This window comes from Lynx canadensis, chromosome D3 (genome assembly GCF_007474595.2).
Source record: "Lynx canadensis isolate LIC74 chromosome D3, mLynCan4.pri.v2, whole genome shotgun sequence".
Classification (NCBI taxonomy): domain Eukaryota; kingdom Metazoa; phylum Chordata; class Mammalia; order Carnivora; family Felidae; genus Lynx; species Lynx canadensis.
In genome coordinates, this window is record NC_044314.2 from 30,558,966 (window position 1) to 30,583,111 (window position 24,146).

Sequence of the window (24,146 nt, forward strand, 5' to 3'; positions counted from 1 at the left end):
GGGATAAGGCCCCTTCCACCACCACCTCTTTTCCCATTTTTCCAGGGTTACTTCAATGCACAAATCAAAGCACACCTGGTGGAAGATCCAAACCACCACTATGAACAGTGAGATGCAACAGAGATGCAACAACAGAGTACACGAAACACACTCCAAAAACACTTCCTGAAGTTCCAGGCCCTGGACACTGTATGACCCCTTTTTAATATAGTAGTAGAAATTCCAGGAGGAAATGATAGCCTGAGAATTGCTCAAAACAGGTATAAACAATATATATGAACATGAATTTAGAATAATGGTCATAAGACTAATAGTTGGGCTTGAAAAAAGCATAGAAGACAGCAGAGAATCTATTGCTACAGAGATCAAGGACCTAAGAAATAGTCACGGTGAATTAAGAAATGCCATAAACAAGATGCAAAATAAGCTACATGCAGTGACAGCAAGGATGGAGGAAGCAGAGGGAAAAATAAGTGAAATAGAAGATAAAATTATGGAAAATGATGAAGCTGAGAAAAAGAGAGATAGGAAATTACTACACAATGAGGGGAGAATTAGAGACCTAAGTGATTCAATGAAACGTGATAATATCTATTCCCTGACTTTAGCCTGTACTACAAAGCTGTAATCAACAAGACAGTATGGTATTGCCACAAAAACATTCACATAGGCCAATGGTATAGAATAGAGAACACAGAAATGGACCCACAAATGTATGGCCAACTAATCTTCGACAAAGCCGGAAAGAGTATCCAATGGGAGAAAGACATGTCTCTTTAGCAAATGATGCTGGCAGAATTGGACAGCAACATGCAGAAGAATGAAACTGGACCATTTTCTTATATCATACACAAAAATAATTCAAAATGTATGAAACACCTATTTGTGAGACAGGAAACCATCAAAATCCTAGAGGAGAAAACAGGCAACAACTTCTTTGACCTTGGCCTCAGCAACTTCTTACTTGACATGTCTCTGAAAGCAAGGGAAATAAAAGCCAAAATGAACTATTGAGACCTCATCAAGATAAAAAGCTTCTGCACAGCAAAGGAAACAATCAACAAAACTAAGAGGCAACCAATGGAATGGGAGAAAATATTTACACATGACATATCAGATAAAGGGTTAGTATCAAAAATCTATAAAGAACGTACCAATATCAACGCCCGAAAAACCAATAATCCAGTGAAGAAATGGGCAGAAGACATGAATAGACACTTTTCCAAAGAAGACATCCAGATGGCCAACAGACACATGAATAGATGCTCAACATTGCTCATCATCAGGGAAATGCAAATCAAAACCACATTGAGATACTAAATCTGGTAAGAGCAGCTAAAAATTAGCAACTCAGGAAACAACAGATGTTTGGCGAGGATGTGGAGAAAAGGGAAGCCTCTTGCTCTGTTGGTGTATATAACGTATATACATGTATACAATGGAACACCAATAGGTGATGAAAAATAATGAAATCTTGCCATTTGCCACAATGTGGATGGAACTGGAGGGTATTATGCTAAGTGAAATAAGTCATTCAGAAAAAGACAGATATCATATGTTTTTACTCATATGTAGAATTTGAGAAACTTAACAGAAGACCATAGGGGAAGGGAAGGAAAAATAAGTTACAAACAGAGAGGGAGGCAAACCATAAGAGAATCTTTTTTTTTAATTTTTTTAATGTTTATTTATTTTTGAGAATGAGAGAGAGACAGAGCACGAGTTGGGGAGGGGTAGAGAGAGGGAGACACAGAATCGGAAGCAAGCTTCAAGCCATCAGCACAGAGCCCAATGCGGGGCTCAAACCCACGAACCGTGAGATCATAACCTGAGCCAAAGTCAGTCGCTTAACCGACTGAGCCACCCAGGTGCCCTGGCAAACCGTAAGAGACTCTTAATTACAAAGAACAAACTGAAGGTTGATGGGGGTGGGGGTTTGGGGGGTTAGGGAGAATGGGAAATGGGCATTGAGGAGGGCACTTATTGGGATGAGCATTGGGTGTTGTATGTAAGTGATGAACCACGGGAATCTACTCTCAAAAGACATGACTACACTGTACATACTGTATGTTAGCTAACTTGACAATAAATTATTACAAAATTTAAAAAGAAACACAATGTTAACATTAAAGACTTTCCAAAAAAAGAACAATCTATAAAAATTTAGACATAACTCCATTAATTTTGTTAGACATCATAATCTTATTTTCCTCTTTATTTAATGAGAAAGGATACAAAACTAAAAATTAATCATTCCAGCAATCTGTATGTTTTATGTCTTATTAATTAAAAGTAGAATATTAAACATTTTATAAGATGAAGGTTGTAGAACTACATAATACATTATATATTGTTGGTAAGAATGAAAATTTTTGCAACCATTTGGATAATAGTTTGAATATACCTTTTACATTTGACCATTTTTACATCCACTGGTCCAACAATTTCATGTCTAAGTAAATATCTAAAAGAAAAATGTCTACATGTACAAAAGGAGATGTGTACCAGAATGTTCTCAGAATCACTGTTCACAGTAGCAATAGCCTGGACACAACATAAGCACCCCTCAGTGGGAGAGTAGAAGAATAAACAATGGTATATTCACTCCATTGAATAGTTACCAATTAGTTTCCCAATGCTGATATATGAAATTACCAACAACTTTGACTTAAAGCAATGTAAATTTATTATCTTACTGTTCTGGAGATCAGAAGTCTAAAATAGTCTTACTAGCCAAAATCAAAGTGTTAGCAGGGTTGTTCCTTTCAAGGGAAAAATCCATTTTCTTCTCTTTTCTTTTCCAGCTTCTAGAGTTTACCTATATTCTTTGACTCTTTGCCCCCTTCCCTCTTATGGCCATCAATACCTGGTGGTGTCCCTCTCACATTATATAATTCTGATATACTTTGTCCAGCCTCCTTCTTCTACTCATAAGAATGCTTGTGATTACATTGGACCCATCCTAATAATCCAGAATAATTCTACAAGGCCATTAGCGATGCTATTTTCACCTATGATCATAATTCTCCTCTGCCATGTAATTTAACATATTCCCAGGTCCTGGGACTAGGACAGCAACATCTTTGGTTGCCACTATTCTACCTATCATAGTATACAACCATCAAAACAAATAAACGACAGTGATTTAACATCACAAGATGAACACAGCAATACAATATTAAGTGGAAACAATCACTCTCAAAAGATTACATATAACAATATGTCCTTTTTATAAAATAAATAATAATGAGTTTTGAAATGTATATGGTTGAAAAGCATTGCTAAAAGAGATGGACTGAGATGAGACAAGTGAAATATCAAGATATCTACAGTGATGCCTCAGGGATAGCTTACTTTGTCTTACTCTATCAGGTAATTTTTAACAGTGTGGATTTTAAATCTTATTATTTGTGATAGGAAACATTTTCTATAACCTACAGAAAATTTAAATCAATATTGCTGCTCTTTAGTTAAAAAAAGAATATGTATATTCAATTTTACATATATAATTCTATATATGCAATTATAATGAAAGAAATGGAAATGTGATTTTGTGAATTTGAAAGCACTGTTCTGGGTTTCCAGAGTCAGGCCATCAGCATCATCTTACTGAGTCCTCATATCACACATTGGTGTTTTTCTCATTTGCAGGTCTACTATAGTAAGATTAATCTTATTTAGGCCTGACTAAAGTTATAGATTAGATTATGATTGACTTTGTTTTTTAATTTAGTGTTTTCCCTTTGAATGAGCATGCACAGGGCAGTATCTACATGCTGTGGTGTGAGAGGCAGGGATATATGGAACCATGTGCTAACTCTCTCTTCAGAACATCATGATGCTTCATCTATACTAATTAGAATTTCAGAAGCTGAGCAGGAAATCATTCATATGTAGAAGCAAGATCAGTTGGTCACAGAGTGGATGTATTAATTCAGTTTATTGGTCACTTAAGAGACCTGGACACCCCAAATTATTTTATAATTCTCTGCACACATATCATATGTCATGCTTTTCAGTATTCTCTCTGTTCCATTATCTTATTAGAGCTCTCCTGTGATCCTGTAGGATGGGTTGAAAAAGCATAATTAGTGCTGTTCTACAGATGAGAATGCCAAAATATGGCAAGAGTAAATACCTCATCTGAGTTTAAACCTCATCTCTATCTGATAATAGAGCTCATAACAGAATTCCTGTCCTCAAAAGTCTAGCTATATTAACTAATTTTGTTTGTTGCAACAAATACTAAAATGTGCAATAGCTAATATCTGATAGAAGTTTCTCATTCAGGTAAAGTCCAAAGAAGGTGTTCCTAATCAGTAGGCAATTTATTCAAAGTGTGAATAAAGGACACAGGCTTCACCAGTAGCTTCCAAAGTCACTGTCCCTATCTGCATCAAGCTAGTATAAGAGGAAAAATATGGAAGATTTATAAGCCAGGTCCCCAAGTGGCAGGCTTTACTTCTACTCATATTACATTGGTAAAATTCCATTTAAAATCAAAAAAAGCTAGGAAATGTTATCTGGTTGTTTCCTGGAAGAAGAAAGTGTTCACAAGTATGGTGAACTCTTAATTTCTTTCTGCCATACTAATCAAGCCCTTTTTTCTTTTCTTTATTTTTTTTAATGTTTATTTATTTATTTTGAGAGAGGGAGAGAAAGGGAAGGAGAGCAAGAGAGAGTACATGCATGCTAGCTAGAGAGGGGCAGAGAGAGGAAAAAAGAGAATCCCAAGCAGGCTCTGTGCTGTCAGTGCAGAGCCTCATGCAAGTCTCAATTTTATGAACCTTGAGATCATGACCTGAGCTGAAATCCCGAGTTAGATGCTTAACTGACTGAGCCACCCAGGTGCTCCCAAGCACTCTTTTCATTGTACCAACTCACTGCAAAGGTTAACATACACCGATTTCCCCACCTCCCCGGAACAAGCCACAAGACACTGAAGAATGAGAAGTTATTCCTTGTCAGGATCAGTAACAGATTAAGTGAATTAACATGTTCAATGGATACTCTGAATGTGTTTGTTGACCCAGTTCCAAAAGGAGTTCTCTAATAAGGGGACACAGGGTTTTCATGGCTAACATTGCAATAGACACTTGAATTAAGACATAGATAACAAATTGATCTATTTCTACTTAAAACACTTCTGACATAAAATGTGTGTAGAATTTTTTCCACACTAAGAAGTTCTGCAACTCTTTGGACACCAGCTGGGTGACCTATAATTTAATTCAATTCTGACACTAACTACCCAGAATAAGAGATACATACAGCAAGGTATAGAGGAAGAGATATAAGCCTCCATGGTTCACCACTCCGGAAGCTATCTGAACCCTTTGTTCAGGGTTTTGATGGAGATTCCATTACATAGACATGATAAATTAAATCATTGGTCATTAGTGACTGAACTCACTGCCCCTCCTTGAAGGTCCAAGGGTAGGGCTGGAAGTTCCAAACTTCTAATCACTCAGTTGGATTTTCTGGTGACCAGCTCCCATCCTGAAGCTATCTGGGAGTTCCTCAACCAAGAGTCATCTCTACCAAGGCACTTTAAAAAAAAAAAACACAATTATTTATTTGGGGGAAGGTGCAAGTGAGGGAGGGGCAGAGAAAAAGAGACAGTATTTTAAGTGAGGTGTTTGCTGACAGGCTGATAGCAGGGAGCCCAATGTGGAGCTTGAACCCATGAACCATGAGATAATGACCTGAGCCAAAGTCACATGCTCAACGAACTGAGCCACCCAGGTGTCCCTAAAATGCATTATCCGAAAACAAAACAAAACAAAACAAAACAAAAAACAAAAAACACACACAAAAAACAAACAAAAAAAAACCAATAAGGTTTAAAAATATACAAATAATTTAAAAATAAAGTGCATTTCTACTACGTGAGCTAAGTATAATAGATTCCAATTACCTATGGTAGTTAATGTTCTATAAACTTTCCAAGAGCTGTGAATTAGTGGACACTGAACCAATGCTCTTATGGGAAATACAAAGTTACATTCCTGTTAGACTCTGGTTACAATATTTTCATCAATCAATCAATACACAACCACATTTTATGTATGTTTCAGTTTTAAGACATCTGATTTAATGTATGATGTTTATTTATTAACATTAAACTCAAGGTCAAGAGCACTATAATTCATGCCTAAATGAAGCTTATCTAGAACACATTTTCTCCATAAGGTTCCTCATATATTTCTTGTATTTAGGGACACTAGACTGCATTTCAGCACTATGGTTGGGAGCCATTTTAAGCAGCAAAATCACTAAGAAGAATCATAGAAATGTGTAAAACATGGCACTAAATATATCATGAAAAGGACAATTGTTTATAAGAGGAGAACTGAAACAAGAGGAAGAGTATCACCTTGTTTGACATAAGCTGGGGACATGAGCATTGGGCAACTCAAATTTTTCACTGCTCTGTGCATGTCTGTGAATGACCATGAAAGCATCACAAATATAGACTTTGGGGTTGCCATAGATTTTAGTGTGTAGGCAAATCTACAATATATAGAATCTGAATAATGAGGATTAATTGTACCATTATTATGGCCATTTTACAAACAAAGAAACAGATTCTTGCAGACATCAAGTTACTGCCAAATTTATATAATTGGTAAGTGGCATATGTGGAATATACATGGTTCCTGAGGCCAAATTTTAATTATGATGCTATTTATCTCATGATCCCCTGGGTGTGTTCAGGAACCAGTGGCCCTCTCTAAGAATTGTGGATATTTAAGCCTAGAGACCATTAGCCTAGAGACCTTTAAAATATCTCCAAATCTTAAGATTCAATTATTTTAAGAGATATAGTTGTGCAAATTCTAATGCATTATGGGGCTACATTTTTAATAATTTAACTATAGTATATTGTTCTATAAGCTCTTAATACTTTTTTTTCTAATTTTTAAACATTTATTCATTTTTGAGAAACAGAGACAGTGTGAGTGGGGGAGGGGCCGAGAGAGAGGGAATCAGAAGCAGGCTCCAGGCTCTGGGCTGTCAGCATAGAGCCCCCACTGCAGGGCTTGAACCCACAAACTATGAGATCATGACCTAGGCCAAAGTCAGACGCTTAACCGACCGAGCCACCCAAGTATCCCATGCTCTTAACACTTTTAATGAGATTTCATTATGACCTATTTGTTTTGTAAAATTTCTTTACCTTCCACTATAATGTAAAAACATTACATTTAAACTGTTTTACTAAGATTTTTTTAAAAAATATATACCAGAAATTTCTCTGGATTTTGCTGTTATCATTCAGTGAAAACCATAGATCTAATTTTGTGCAGGCTATAGTTTGCTTTTGATTCATATCACATACCTCTGGTGACGCTTTGGCAGGTCAATAATAATGGTCAGGAATTGCAAATATTTAGTTGGCCTTTTTCAGGAACTCAGTTTGACCTCAGCCTTCAAATATAGGGGTTCTGAAATTCTTCTCCAGAAATGACATTTTTTTATTATCATTCCTTTCCTTTCCAGTTTTATTGAGAAATAGTTGACATATATAACTGTATAAGTTCAAGGCATAGAACATGATGGTTTGATTTACATATTGTCGAATGATTGCCACAAATAGGCTCAGCTGACATCCATCTTCTCTTAAAGATACAATAAAAAAGAAAAGGAAGAAAATATTTTCTCTTTGTGATGAGAATTCTTAAGATTTACTCTTTTTTTAATTAAAAAAATTTTTAACATTCATTTTTGAGAGACGGAGTGTGAGTGGGGGAGGGGCAGAGAGACAGGGAGACAGAATCTGAAGCAGGCTCAGGCTCTGGGCTGTCAGCACAGAGACCAACACAGGGCTCGAACCCATGAACCGCCGAATCATGACCTGAGCTGAAGCCAGACACTTAACTGACTGAGCCACCCAGGTGCCCCGATATTTACTCTTTTAACAATTGTCCTGTATATTATAAAGCAGTGCTAGCTGTAGTCATCATGTTGTATATCACATCCTTAGTACTTATTTATCTTCTAACTGGAAGTTTCTACCTTTGACTATCTTCCTCCAATCACCTCTTCTCCTACCTCCACATCTGGTAACCACAAGTCTGCTCTCTTTTTCTGAGATTTTTGCTTGTGTATTTGTTTTTGGATTCTACATATAAGCGAGATCATATGGTATTATCATTCTCTGACTTATTTCACTTAGCAGAATCCCTTCAAAGTTTATCCATGTTGTCACAAATGGTAGGATTTCCTCATTTTTAATGGTTGAATAATATCACATTGTGTGTGAGTATACTATACTACACTATAATATAATATAATATAATATAATATAAGTTATTGTATGTATTGTGCACGTGTGTGTGTGTGTATGATGTATATATCATGACTTCTTTATCCATTCATCCTTAGATGGACACAGGTTTTTTCCCTGCCTTGGCTATTATAAATAATGTTTCTAGGAACATGGGGGTGCAGATATCTTTTTAAGTAAGTGATTTTAACTCCTTTGAATATATTCTCAGAAGGGGAATTGCTGGACCATATGGTAGTTCTATTTTTAATTTTTTAAGGATCCTCCATACTGTTTTCCATAGTGACTGTACCAGTTTACAATCTCACCAACGATGTATAAGGGCTCCCTTTTCTCTACATGTATGTCAGCATTTGTTATGTCTTGTCTTTTAGATGATAGCTATTCTAACAGGCATAAATAACATCACCTTGTTGTCTTAATCTACTAGTGGAGGGAGGCAACTCTTTAAGCTCTGAGAGTGGGAATGGGGTATGCCCATGGCTGTAACCCACAATGCAGGAGAGAACTGGTTGTACCCTCTTGCATTCTCTTTTTCCACTGGAAGAACTGAAGGCTCAGGAAAAACCTCTCTGTGTGGTGCTGTACTAACTGGAGAAGGGGCAGTGTTGTGCAATGGGGTGTTTCAGCCTTACCCTTGTGTTCTAGAACTCTCTCAGTGGTGTCTTATTGTTGGATAGTTGTAAATTGTTTTTCTTGTGAGGGAGAGTGAAGTCAGGAACAACCTGTGTTGCCATCTTGGTGAAATCACTTACCAAAATCCACTTACAGTACTCCCAAAAGTGTACCATTCAGGAAAGGCAGGAGGCTGCTGTGTATGCTTGTGGTGCTGGCAAGTCCCAATTCCATAAGGCAGACCAACAGTCTAGAAACTCATACAAGTTTTTATATTACAGTCTTGAGATGGAATTCTCTCTATAATTTCTAACTTTAATTGCTCATTTGAATTATCATACTTCTAATTGGATAAGCCACCCTTTTATTTCCATCAGCCTGCTTATGAACTCCCCTTCTTAAAGCAATTAGATTTTCAAAGGGACCTTCTCAAATCAGGGAAGAAAGGGCCAGGAATTGAATGAGAAACTTGATGCAATCTCAAAAAGATATGTCCTGGACATTAAAACAAATCCTCCAAGTCCCTACTCCTACATGGTTATTACAGTAGGAATCTGTGCAAATTATTTTGGTAGAGGGGTTACTGCCATGAAATGCAAAGGTTACCAAAAAAAAAAAAAAAGACTTGTTTTTACAATGTAAGAATGCATCCATTTTTTGGCATCTTTTTGGAAAAATATAATTAGAATTTCTTCCTAGCAGCAAGGATCTGGCTCAATTTGTTATTTTTCTATAATAAAAATTACTATCTCTTTATATCCTCTGTCAGGATATTTTTTGGGGGATACTATGTGAATGACCTTTTGAACATATTTGCCCCATTGCAAATATGTCATTGGTCTTGACTTTTCTTAAGCCTTGTTTGAATAAATGAATATTTCATGAACAGCTGCAGCTACAATTATCTATAGTTCAGGGACGATGTATAAAGGAAATAGTACAGTGATCTGTGATGCTTTTAACCTCTTCATGGAAATTGAATTAAGTCAGTAGATCGGATGAAGAACCCATGTACCTTTCCTTGTAGAATCAGAGTCTGATCAAATCCCCCGCAACTGGCAGAGGTCATTTACAGCAGTCTGTTCTCCAGCCTTAGTCCCTGAGAGCACAGTAGACAGCATCCCATGTACCCAACCCACTCATTATTCTGCACTGCCTCTAGGAGTGTCTGTTTGTCTCAGCAGCCCCTGCCCATCCCCTTGCTCTTCTCTTTCTTACACAGTCATCTCTGCAAAGGCTACCTCAGTTCCTCAACCTGTCACAAGAGCAGCAGAAGCCTGTCACCATCCATCTTTGGAGGTGAGTCATGCTGCTCACCTGAACAGGATCCAGCCTGGCTTCTGAGATGCTGCATTCCCATCACCTTTGTGGACCAGTCAAGTATTTTTTAGAGGCTTTTTTAATGATTGAGCATTTTCTTCAAGTGAAATCTTTCATGAAAGTCTACTATCCTATACCAAGTAGATGAAAGGTACCTACTATGCACAATAGATAAATTAGATCTATTTTGAGTTGGGGGACCCAGATTTTCCTTGCTTAACTACTGCTCTTACAAGTGGCCTCTGAGACATTACCATAGGTCCCCATGTCTTTGTGGTCTAAATCTGCTGGACTAGGCCAGAAACCTAATTGTGCCTTGATTTCCTCTTACTTTCTGGAAATTCTCAAGCATTCTTCCTGCTATAACAGACCTCCTTTCAGACTAGTGTATTATACTGATCCCTCAATAATGGGTGGGGCTTTTGGAACTCCTGCAAGCCCTTCCTTCCCTGAGATTAGAGCCCCATTGTGAATGGACAAATTGCTTTTATTGATTTCATCCTCCAGCTTGGACTCCACCCTCCACCTAAGGACTTACCAGCTTCTGATGGCTAGAAGTAGCCAATGTATGTAAAGACAGAGAGATCCAAATTAAGTATAGTCCAACATTTAAGATCTCAGCCTGGGACTCCTCCCAAGTCTTCATCCTCCATCTTAGTTGCACTTTGACCTGGGTGTAGTGCTTTTTACATCTGGCCCACAAGTTCTTCCAGCAGTTCCTTAACCCCCCCCATCCCAAGAAAGACTATTAAATATTTTGTCACTTTGTCCCTGGCTGCTGAATATGTGTTTGTGTGATGGCACCTCCTCCTGGCTTCATTCTGTTCAGGGAAGTGGAATAGAAAGTCTGATTTTACTCAGTATGCCTGTTATAGTGGAGACCTTGTAGTGAACCATTAAACCCTGGTCTGAGGAGTCCTAGATGAGGCTATCTAATGCCGGAGGGGCTACCCAGGAGAGTGGGCTACCTTATGTTGAGCATTGCTGTCCTGAGGGCTGGCAGGATTAAGATCTTCATACATGTATAGCTCAGTTATGCCCAGTGTGCATTGCAGGCTACACAGTTTGGGTTAAACAGTAAGAGACAGAAAGAAAAAGGAATCAGCTCTGGGACCCTGGTGGCACAGTCTCCTGTGATATTTAAGCAGTCGGTCTGAAAGATCAAAAGGTACAAAGGTAAGATGACAATGGTGGATCCCTTTAAAAACAGTCATGGTAGTTTCCTCTACCCTTATTTCAGACACTTTTCTAAATTTCATTAGATAGAAGTCTGTCTACATAAGCCATACAAGCCACATACACAGGCTTGCATATATGTGTATACATGTACACCTGTTCTTGTCTGAGTAAAACACACACCTAATTAGTTAATTTAGTATCTTCGAAGGTTTTATGTTGAGCATTGCCTTTTGTTCTGAATGTTTGACCTTAAGTTTCACCCACTTTAATATCACTCTTATTATTATTCATGAGATGCATACAGAATGAAGAATTCTTACTGAAATTTTTCACTGAAGTCTGATTATAACAACCAAACCCACTTGGCCACCCCCATAGTTTTGATAATTTTATCTTAGGTCAGAGAAAAATGGTTATTGATACCATGGGGTCTAAAGGGATAGAAATTCCAATAGTTGGGGTATAGAAAGGAAACCAATTTTCTCATGTAAGGGAACACAATCAATGATGCATTACTTTAAAACCAAGAGTGAAAGGGGTACAGCTATAGAACCATTTCTACCACCAGATGGTGTTTGTCTGCTTCTGTGTACTAATTGCTATCAATAATTAAACACAGGTCTCTGATTCATATGCACAGAGGCAGTGATTCTTAAATTAAACATTTTAGAATCATTATAGTACATTTTATAGGTTCAGCTAAACACAGCACTCTGGATGATTATGATTAAACATACTGATACTAAATTACATATTGATCCATAAATATCAATGTGCACAGAGAAGCAATGAGAATAATGCTTGTAACAAGAAGGAGCATTTTAATTTTAGATGATAATGGGTACAGCTTTTAATGGGACATCTTGCAGAGGTTTGGATTCTTCCAGTTGACTTTCATCATGTAGGAAATAAATTTTATTTTTCCTTTTGTAATATTAAACATTAATTATAGACTATATCTAATTTTCTGAAGTACATATCCAGCAAAAGTAGATTCAAGTATCTCAAAAATGAAGAGAAGAAATAATTTGTGTTTTTCCCCAGCATTTTCTTATAACTTTAAACAGAGTAACATAACTTAAAATTATTTCAACTTCCTTGAATGTTTATCAATAAGAGAGACAGATGAACAGAGATATTTTGAACGGAGATAGCATTGGTTGATTAAAAAAAGAAAAAGTGTGGTTCAAACTGGATTCTACCATGTGTATGACCTTGTACCAAAACTCTATGACCCTGAGTGATTATGTCTCCACCAAGATTTTAAATAAGAGAGTATAAAGATCTCTGAAGTCTTTTCAGCTCTAAAATTACATGATTTTATTATCTTATTAAAATCCACAGCTATTTGAGAGGAAGCTGCATTAATGCAAATGGGAACTGAAGTTGCTCATAGAAGCCAGAAGTTGCACTTGATGATTCACTCATTTCCAGTCATATCTTCTGCTGCTCTATTGACTAATGCAGATACTTTACACATTCTGCATCATCATCCTCAATCAAAGCCATCAGATGATGCACATGTATAAAGAACTATCTCTCAATTATGAGTCATGTGTTCAACTTGCTTGAGGAGACAATAAATAATAAAAAAATATATTAGAAGTGAAAGGACACTGTTCTTTATAAAAATAGATAAATGAAGCAATATTCTTATGGCTAAATTGTTCATTGCTCTGAAAAATATTGTGTGCCAGTGTTACTCAGCTGATTAGAAAACTGTGGGAAATTATAGTGTATGAGGTACCTAAAGAACAGACAATACTTTCTTAGAACCTCAGATACTTTCATAAAGTTTTTGTCTTCAAGGGGTTCCAAACACTTTGCAGTAAATTTTAAATGTCATAATTGGTTTATTCTCCTTTCTTCTTCATCACTTTGGTTGGCTACCAGAGTGCCTATGCAGGTTGGAGAGGAGACAGTATAGCAACAAAGCACATTGCCTCAACAAGGTCAAAAGTTGAGTTAACAAAAGTTAACAAAACAAACAAAAGTTAACAAAAATGTATGCAGTGTAAACAAAGTCATTTTTATCTTTTTATTTTCCAGTGTGGCTTCAGGGACTTATCAGTTCCATCAACATCTGTGGAATGCATTTTTTAGCGGTATATTTGTAAAGGTAGGTAAGCTACAAAAGAGGAAACCCCTATAGTGTCTATGCTGTGCCTTAATATCCTCATCTATAAAATAGATCTATTAATACTCTAATAAAAATATTAAATATATTCAATAATAAGGTTTGTCAAGGAATGGAATTATATAAACCTCATGTTGTATCCCACTGTAACCATTTTATACCCTTCTGATTCATTTAGAGGTAAACATTGTGCCCACTGTCCTCTGTAGCCTTTTCAAACTTTTCCTACCAAACAGTTATACTGACAATGCTGGGTTTGTTTTTTGGAAATTTTCACTAATGTTCATGAAATGATATTAATGATGTTGTTATTTTGGGTTGATGCAATCATCACAAATAAGCATATGAGGTTTCAACATAAATGTAGGATCATTTTAGATTGCTTGCCCAGGATTTTGAAGAAGCCAAGAGAATGGCAGTGTAAAATTTTTAACATATTGATCTGTATTGTATGAGTTATAAAAATACACATTGCCTAATAAAACAAAAAAATAAAATACCAAGAATAGGCAAGAAACACAATACATTGTACATGTTATAGAAGAGGTCAAGTATGGCATGGAAGTGTCATCCTTACCAAGTTTGGTGATGTAGAAAAATAAGAGAATATATTTTTATTTTTCTAATACTGTGCTTCAGAGTGAAACCTCAATAGATACTGACACAAGGTAGACTAAAGCAAACATCACAACATCACAAGGGACCATAAAAATGACACAAAGATTGGATGATTGTAACTAAATCTACAGAGACCTGGGAAGAGAAAATGCAGCTTGTGGTACATACACAAATACAAAGAACCACATTATACATGTAAGCTGCTGCCCAGGCAGATAAGGAAACATTATTTATTATCAGTTATCTGTTCTCAGGTTTTAGTTTTGACTCCGGAGTTATTGAAGATATTGCAAAAGTAACAAAGGAAAATTACTTTCATCCCTGCCTTCTTGAATAAACCCTTGTTTTCAAGATTCATCTGAGTTTTTTCAAGCTGCTCAAAGACTTCAAAATCTCATGACAGAGAGAAAACATATATCCTCTCCTCTGATCACAGAGAAAAGTCAGCTGAAAGAGAGATGCAGAGAATTATCAAGACAGGGACAATCCTTATAGCAAAGAGTCACCAATGTGATTTTGTATATAGTGTCCCTACCACAGCATTCAAAACTTTTTTCATCTTTTCCTTACAAGTCTCATGTTACAAGTCTCATGGTTTTTCAAGTACAGTATCTGCTAAATTATAAATAGAACATAAGGGGAATAATTACAGAAAGCCATTATGACTCAATACTGAATTGAATCTAATCAATCAGATAAGTCCTAGCAAGGGTGGGGAAAAGCCCAGAAAAGTTTTTTTAAAAAGATGAGGAAAGTGAAGGCGAAAAGCCAAATTTGGGTTTAAGGTAAATTCTTTACTCAGTGTGGGTGCCATGTGGTAAATTCTGAGATTTTCAGATGCTTAGAAGATGAAGAAGAAAAAGGAGGAAATGTAGAAAGTGAATAGGAAAATGCTGAACACAAATTTTTCTTTCTTCATTTTTACACCAAGGACCACTCTTACTCATTACCTGGCAGAGGAATGTTGCAAAACAGGTTTCACAGTTAGAATTACCCTCAATACCTTTTAACTCTGTCATTCATTTTCAAGGACAGCAGCAAAGGGAAACTTTAGAAATAGTCGAAAACGATAGTAAATATTAAATGATCAAAATACAAAACCAGAAGGAGAAGCTTACAGAACTGGATTCCTTTTGGTAGCACTTGTGGTAGAATGTGGTAATAAAATCTGTTTATCTAATAGAATATCAGTTCCTCAAAGGCAAGGACCATCATTATGCTTCTATTATCCCACAGTTCCTAAAACATTTTTTGGTCCCTACATATGCTCAATAGATATATGTTCGTTCTCTTTGTTAACTTCATAAATGGGGATCAAATGAGTCTAACAAAGGTGTACAATTCTAGAAATGAGCTTGAATTCTAAATTCATAACAGCACGAAATTTTGGTGATGACTTAATGCAAACTTAAGACCACCCCGGTGCTGCTAATAATAACCTGAAGACTAGCTGGCATGGGTTGATAATCTCTGGGCAGGAAAGGCATAATTCATGAATGACTGGATTTGGGAAATAGATTGAAATAACTTCATTTACTCTTATGAAAGAGTTACAGTCATTTAAAGTTACCTTAGATAAGCACTCCTTACCCCTTGAAAGCATAAAATATTTTCTTTTTTTAATGTTTACTTATTTATTTTTGAGAGACAGAGAGAGAGAGAGAGATCATGAGCAGGGGAGGGGCAGAGAGAAAGGGAGAGAATCCCAAGCAGGCTCCACACTGTCAGTGCAGAGCTGGATACAGGACTCAATCTCGAGAACCATGAAATCATGACCTGAGCCAAAATCAAGACTCAGACACTTAACCAACTGAGCCACCCAGGGGTGGCTTATATTTTCAAATAATCACTTGGTTAGAATGAGTAAATGTGCATTTCCATTTATAACACTTATTGCATGTTATTGTGATTCTTTGATGATGTTTATAACTTTATCTTCCTCACTGGAATATATATTTCTTCTGTATAAACCCAGTTTAATCCACCCTTTTAGCTTCAGTCCTTGTAGTAGCCCATAGGTAGAGACATACTCAATAAATGTTTATTGAATGGACAACTCAAAAAAGCACAAATCTCTTAATTTGGTGTTTAAGCTGTACCACAAACTCTTCCCAAGCCATTTCCAGTATTTTAAGCACTTCTGTCCTGTCCCAAAATCTAATTTCTGTGTGTAATAAGCCTGTTTAAACCCTTACATTTCAGGGAAACATTTGTTGATACAGATCTTTTATATATATGTGTCATACAGTCATTTGTACACTTTTCCTTTGCTAAACCTTTGTTAAATCATGGTTAAACCAGACGACTGATAACAATTTATATTTGGGGCTAGTATTCTAAAATGGACTTTAGTCCTACCTTACTACAAGAAAACCCAGAAACTTTGACATTGGCATATGTACTTCCTATTAATTTTTTAAACTAAACATTTTATATTGGAATACTTTTAGATTTATATATGGGTTGCAAAGATAATATAAATGTCATAAAATTGTATGCAGAAATTCCCAGGGAATAATAATAATAATAATAATAATAATAATAATAATAAAAGACTCCAAGAGCTAGTAAGTGAGTTTTATAAGGTTCTAGGATACAAGGTCAATATAAAAAGTGTAATTGTATGTTTCTATGTACAAATGATAAAAAATTGGAAAACAAGATTTGAAAACACAATATCACTTAAATAACTTAAAAAATGAGATACTTAGGTATTAATCTAACAAAACATGTACAGGAGCTATATTCTGAACACTATAGAATGTTGATAAATCAAAATGACTTAAATAAATGGAGAGAGTTACCAAGATCATGGTTTGAAAGACTCAACATAGTAATCATGTTAGTTCTTCTCAAAGTTATCTATGAAGCTTATACAACACCAAACCAAATCCCAGCTGGAGTTTTATAGATGTAGACAAGCCAATTCTAAAATTCATATGAGAGGGGGGCTCAGTTGGTTAAGCATCTGACTCTTGATTTCTGCTCAGGTCATGATCTCATGGTTTGTGAGTTTGAGACCTGCATCAGGCTTTGCACCGACAGCATGGAGCCTGCTTGGGATTCTCTCTCTCCCTCTCCCTCTGCCCCCCTCTTCTCAAAATAAATAAATAAACTTACAAAAATAAATAAAATGTATATGAGAGGTTAAAGGAACTAGAACAGCTAAAGCAATTTGGAAAAAAAGAATAACGTTGAAAGAACCACACTACCAAAACTTAAAACTTACTATAAAGCTACAGTAATAAAGACAGTGTGGTTTTGGCAAATGGATAAACACATAGATCAACGGAATATACTGAAGAGTTCAAGATAAACCTATGTAAATGTGGCCAGTTATCTTGACAAAAAAAATGCACAAAAGTAATTTAAGGAAGAAAGGAAAATCTTTTCAACAAATAATATTAGAACAGTTGGTAATCCATATAAAAACAAAAGTGGAGCTTAACCTAAACCTTATACCTTATTAAAACATTAACTACAAGTAGATTATAAATGGAAATGAAAGGAAACTATTAAGAAAAAAAAAAAAACTTAAGGTAGGGGAATGTGCAAAATGTGAAAGGGCGTGGGAGATACAGGCTTCCAGTTAGGGAAAGAATAGGTCACAGGAATTAAAGGCACTGCATAGGTAATGTAGTCAATGGTGGTGTAATAGCTTGTATGATGACAGATGCTACCCTTGTGGTGAGCAGAGCATAATCTATAAACTTGTCTAATCACTATGTGGTACACCTGAAACTAACGTAACATTGTGTCTCAACTATATTCAAGAAAAAAAAAACCTAAAAAAAAAAATGTTCCGGACTAGGGTTAGATCAAGAATTCTTAGAAATGACAGCAATACTATAATTCATTAAGAAAAAAATGATAAAGAATTATACTTTTCAAAATTAAAGAACTTTGCTTTGCCAAAGTAACTGTCAGAAAATTCTTAGGGGCACCTGGGTGGCTCAGGTCACCATCACACAATTTATGAGTTCAAGCCCCACATCAGGCTCTTTGCTATCAGTGAGGAGCCCACTTCAGATCCTCTATGCCCCTCTCTCTCTGCCCTTCCCCAACTCTCTCTCTGTCTCTTCTCTCTCATAAATAAACATTTAAAAAAAAAGAAGTAGGGGTGGCTTGGGTGTCTCAGTTGGTTAAGCATCGGACTCTTGATTTCGGCTCAGGTCATAAAGACCCGTGTCAGGCTCTGTGCTGACAGCATGGAGCCGGTTTGGGATTCTCTGTCTCCCTCTCTCTCTGCCCCTCCCCCACACACTCTCTCTCAAAATAAATAATAAACATTAAAAAAAGAATGCATAGACAAGTTTCAGATTCATGGAACATATATGTAAATCACATAAGAGATTGTATATATATGTGTGTATATATATATATATAAATATAATTCCCCTATGTAATATATATATATATTCCCCTTATAATGTATATATATAAGTATAGATATTATATTATAATTATTTATATTTTATATATTATAAATAACATATATTCCACCAAAATATACAAAGAAATCTCAAAACTCAGCAATAACAAAACTAACAATCCAATTTTAAAGAAATAATTAAGTGGGCGCTTGGATGGCTCAGTTAGTTAAGTGTCCGACTTCAGCTCAGGTCATGATCTCATAGTTCGTGGGTTCGATCGCTGCATCAGGTTCTGCACTGACAGCTCAGAACTTGGAGCCTGCTTCAGATTCTATGTCTCCCTCTCTCTCTCTGCCTCTCTGTGTCTTGTGCTTTCTCTCTCTATCTCTCTCTCAAAAATAAACATTAAATTTTTTTAAAAAAATAATTAAATATTTGACAGTGTTACATTAATTAACCAAAGGAGGCCAGTTGACTGGGGAATCTCTCATGTCTTTGTAGCCTATGTAGCAAACGGAAACCTAAGCCAGAGTCAATGCACTAGAATCCAAGAAAATGAAACTTAAGAACATCCAATCACAAACAACAAATTTAGCTTCCCCACATTAAGCAATCACTTAAACTGTAGCCAATTAAATAATCGCTTTGCTTCTAATTCTTCTCTATACAAAATTTGCCCCTAGCTCCTGTTGGTAGAGCATTCTAACCACTTTTTGTTTGCTTCTGCCCAATTTTAAATGATGTATGTTCAAAGAAAGCCCTGAATATTTGAATGTGCCTCAATTTATCTTTTAACAACAGACACTCCATCAAAAATGATGTAAGCACATGAAAAGATGCTCAATATAATTAACCACTAGAGAAATGCAAATTGAAACCAAAATGCAATATCTCTATACGCCTTGCACACCTAATAGAAAGACTAAAATGAAAAATGCTAATAATACCAACTGTTGGTGAGGATGTGCACCGGAACACATGTATTACTGATAGAAATGCAAAAATGAACATTTAACTTTGGAAAAGGGTTTAGCTGTTTCTTATAAAATGAAACAAACTTACCACAAGACCCATCTATCCAACTCCTGGGTATTTGCCCTAAAGAAATAAAAAGATTTTCACAAAATCCTGAGCATGACTGTTTCTGGCAGTTTTCTTTATAATAGACAAAAACTGTAAACAACCCAAATGTCTTTATTGGGTTACTGACACACTATGGTTCATCCATAAAATTTAATACCACTTTGCAATAAAAAAGATCAAACTGTTAATACATGCAAAAGCTTGATGATTCTCATAAAATGCTATGCTGAGTGAAAGAAGGCCATCATACATATTATTTGATCCATTTATGTGAAATTCTCAAAAAGATAAAACTATGGTGATGGAGAACATATCAATGGTTGCCAAAGTTTGGCAACTTTGTGGGGGGGATATAACAATAAAGGTGTAAAACAAGGAAGTTTTTTGGGGTGATGGAACTGTATCTTAATTATGGTAGTGGTTATATAATCTACATGTGTGTTAAAATTCATAGAAACATACACAAAAAGAAAAAAGTTAATTTTGCTGTATGATAATATAAAAAGTTTAACAAGGGGCCCCTATGTTGCTCAGTTGGTTCAGTGTCCGTCTTCAGCTCAGGTCATGATCTCGCGGTTTGTGGGTTCCAGCCCTGCCTTAGGCTCTGTGCTGACAGCTCAGAGCCTGGAGCCTGCTTCAGATTCTGTGTCTCCCTCTCTCTCTGCCCCTTCCCATCTTGCGCTCTGTCTCTCTGTCTCTCTGTCTCTCAAAAGTAAATAAAAATATTAGAAAAAAATTTTTAAATAAAAAAATAAAACATTTAACAATAAGCCCAGGATAAAAAAAGACAGCTGACAAAAGGAGAAGACAGAAGAAACAGAGCATAATAATAGCAGGAGTCAAAAAGAAGCATATTTCTGTGGCTACTAACCAGCCATTTGCTGGTGGACTACTAAATTAGATATAACTTTTCTACTCAAAAGGAAATTCTTTTTTCTTTTCCTCCCTTCTCCTTCTCTTCTCTTTCTTCATTAGTTCCTCACTTATCTCTCTGCCTAACTTATTTCCTTCTCCAGTACTCTTGCTATCATTTCTCCGATTTTCCAACCCTTTGTTGTCTCCTTTGTATTGTGTGTGTGTGTGTGTGTGTGTTTTCTTTTCTTCCTTTCTCTATTTGTTTCTTGGCCCATGCTGCATTCTAGACATTGATAAAGTTTAACCTTAAATGTTTTGATGACACTTCATAATTTTCTAGAACTTCAGTAGAAATCAACAATTCTGGGAGCCACGACTACACTTCAAATGGACTAAATGCGTTTGATGCCAAAAGTTAATTAATAGATTATATATCAGTTACAAAAAAGAATGGGAGGGGGACAGGAAAATGTACAAACTAGACTAAATTAATTTTAGTTATTTCTAACTGTGTCACTGTGGTCAGTCTTCTAAAAATACAACATTTTAATAGTTATGATTTGACTTTGATATAACCGGCAGGAGCTGGTTGCCAAGAAGACCAATCTTGTGATTAGAGGATTGAAACTGTGGGGAGGGAAGAATCAGCCCCTGGACAATGGCTTAGTCAATTATTACTATGCAATGAAGTCACCATAAAAACCCAAAAGAACTGGGCGTGGAAAGCTTCTGGCTGGGTAAACGGGTAAACACGTGGAGATCAGGACAATGGAGTGCTCTGAGAGAGCATGGAAGCTCCTTGTCCTTTCCCTATACCTCACCCTACATATCTCTTTATCTGCCTATTGATTTGTATCCTTTATTATATTTTTAATTAGCTGGTAAATGTGTTACTCTGAGTTCTGTGAGCCTTTCTAGCAAATTAAATTCCTTTAATGAGGAAACTTTGGTGTGTAGCCAGTGTGTCAGTGGTGACCAGCATTTGGAGTGGGGGGTGGAGGACAGTCTTGTAGGACTAAGCCCTTTAATCTGTGGAATCTGTTATCATCTCCAGGTTAGTAGTGTCAGAATTGAGTTGAGGATACCATCAAGGTATCTGAGAATTGCTTGGTCTTGTGTGTGTGTGACCCCACCCTGTCTATGAAGAAATCGAGTCCATGAGCCCTAAAAGACTTAACCAAACTATCATTGACTTTTTCTTTCTCCAGATTATGGATACATTGTTGAGTATCAAATGATTTTCTAAGTTAAACTTTTCAATTTCTTGTCTTTTTTTTTTCCTTCCCACTTAAGTAAATATCTTTAAAAATTGATCTTAATTTTCCCGATATTGCTCAAATATGTGTTCTGCTTTCCAAGAAGAGATACTGTGAAGAGAGATAAAGTAGCATAATCACATTGATTTTACATGATTACATTGAATTATGTGATTTTAGAGGCTCGGGTAGGAAGACAGGTTATTTTTCACTCCTTTATTAATTTCCTGGGGTACAGAAGCATGTTTGGTTATATTCACAGATATAAGTATTTAAAATACATATCTTCTCAAGAGAAGTCACAAAAGGACTTTATTTCAAAGTATGCTGTGAGCAATAGTTATTAGTTTTTCACCTGAAAGAAGGCATGCTTTTGTGGAGGAAAAAAGGGAAAAACCGATAAGCAGATGAATACTAACTTGGTGAAGAGTGACTCTGTAAGGTAAAGAAAGTTTGCATGAAGCAAGGATGATGATGTCAAAGCCACATTTCACCTTCATTTTTTATTCTGGAATGTGCTTTGCTGTATCTGGACTTCTGGCATTGCAAGCAGTACTCAGTGCAGAATGGGTTCAGTTATGTGAGGATTGGAGCTGTTTTCCTCTGGGATAATGGATTGTTTCTTAGCATTGAATAATTGGAAGGAAGTATAAGGTCATGGAATTCTAAACCATCCCATTCCTATCCCTCCAATCTGATGCTAGATGATGGTTTCAGCACCCTGAACTTTCCCCCTTGCTGATTATATACATAATCCAACTCCTCACATGTTGTGGAGTTTTTAGGATTGCCAGGTGAAATGTATGACTTTAATCTTCTTCATTTCTTTTGGTAAGGCTGAGACCATGGGAAGAACATTTAAAATGCATATTCATTTTATGTAGAAGTTCAAGAAGTTCACATTTAATATACATTTTCTTTGCATAGTCTTTATATGCAGAGCTGATTCCTAGTACTTTCAGTCCTCATACCATCTATTTTTATAACATCTGTACCTGGGTAAGGAAACAGCTTAGAACTGATATATTACTGTAAATCAATAGGGGAAGTGGAGGTCGTTGTGAAATAGGATTCAAACTGAGTAGGTACTGGGAAAACTAAAGTTCAGAATACTCAGTTTGGGGAGGGGGAAAGATCATAGTTGCATAATAAATTATGCAGAGTCCATCTCTAATTTATTTTTCTGCTTTACATCCAATTACCAGTGATATTTTCCTCCCTTACATGCATTTACTTTAATATCTACCCTAATGTGTTTGTACCTGTCCTTGAAAATATATTTACCCATGTAAAATATGTAGCAAACTGAAACGTAGAAATACACACACACACAGACATACAACATAGTACACAAAGTATTACTGAACAACCTAATGTATTAAAAGAAAATCCAAAATACTTAGTAACTACTGTCCAGACCAAGACAGGGAATATTATTAACACCACAGAAATCTGTCCTGTGCTTCATCTCAATTTTTACCTCCTACAGAGATAATTACTATGTGACTTCTATTAACATTGATTGGGTTTTCTTGAGTTTTTTTTGAAATTTAAAGAAGTTGGATCTTCCTGTGTTTAATTTTTCTTATCTGGTTTCTCTCATTCAACATTGCAGTTATGAGGTTCACCTTTGTTATATACAGCAACATTTTGTTCTTTTTCATTTCTGAATAGTATTCTAGCATATAAATTTATTTATTGAATCTAGTTGTTTCAATTTTTGTCTACTGCGAATAATGCTGCTAGGAACATTCTTGTACTTGGATGTAGTCATTTCAGTTTAAAAGTTAGCAATGGTTGGAATTGCAGGGCCATAGCTTAGGTCTATGTTCTGCTTTAGTAGATACTGTCAAACAGTTTTTCAAAATGTTTGTACCAATATAAAGACCAAAAGCAGTGCTTAAGACTTTCTGTTGCCCCACATTCTTATCAACATTAGGTATTGTCAAAAAAATTTTGGTTTTGTCTTCATTGACCCTTTTAAGCCTTTCAGTGGTTGTGTAGAACTGTCCTGTGGGTGGTTTTAATTTGCATTTTGTAAAGACTGCTGCTGCTAAGCTCCTTTCATATGATCATTAGCCACTGGGATATTATATCTTTCTCAGTGATGTGTCTCTACAATCCTTTTGTCCATTTTAAATTGGAATGTGTCTTTAAAAATTTATTTTTCTTCACATATTTTTGGATGCAATTCCTATGCCAGAAATAAGCATTGCAAATATATTCTCTAACTCTTGCTCTGTGGCTTGCCTTTTTTTACTTTCTTGTATCATTTGTGATTTGTACTTTTCTCTCCCTTTTGTTTTCTTGTCAATGTTGTCAGAAATTATCATTAACATAATCCTATCAAAAATGATTTTAGATTTGTTGGGCTTTTCTTTTTTACTCCAGATTTTTTTATCTTATTAATTTATTTTTCT

At 35.9% G+C, this 24,146-nt stretch overlaps 1 protein-coding gene across 2 annotated transcripts in view; it reads left to right on the plus strand.

The window, feature by feature from the left end:
- Positions 1–24,146, plus strand: part of SYT4 (synaptotagmin 4) — a 68,793-nt gene that overhangs the window by 27,096 nt on the left and 17,551 nt on the right. For both annotated transcript variants that reach the window (XM_030292183.1, XM_030292186.1), the window contains exon 2: positions 13,454–13,523. The gene's annotated coding sequence lies outside the window, so the exon portion shown is untranslated. The remainder of the gene's footprint in view (positions 1–13,453; positions 13,524–24,146) is intronic.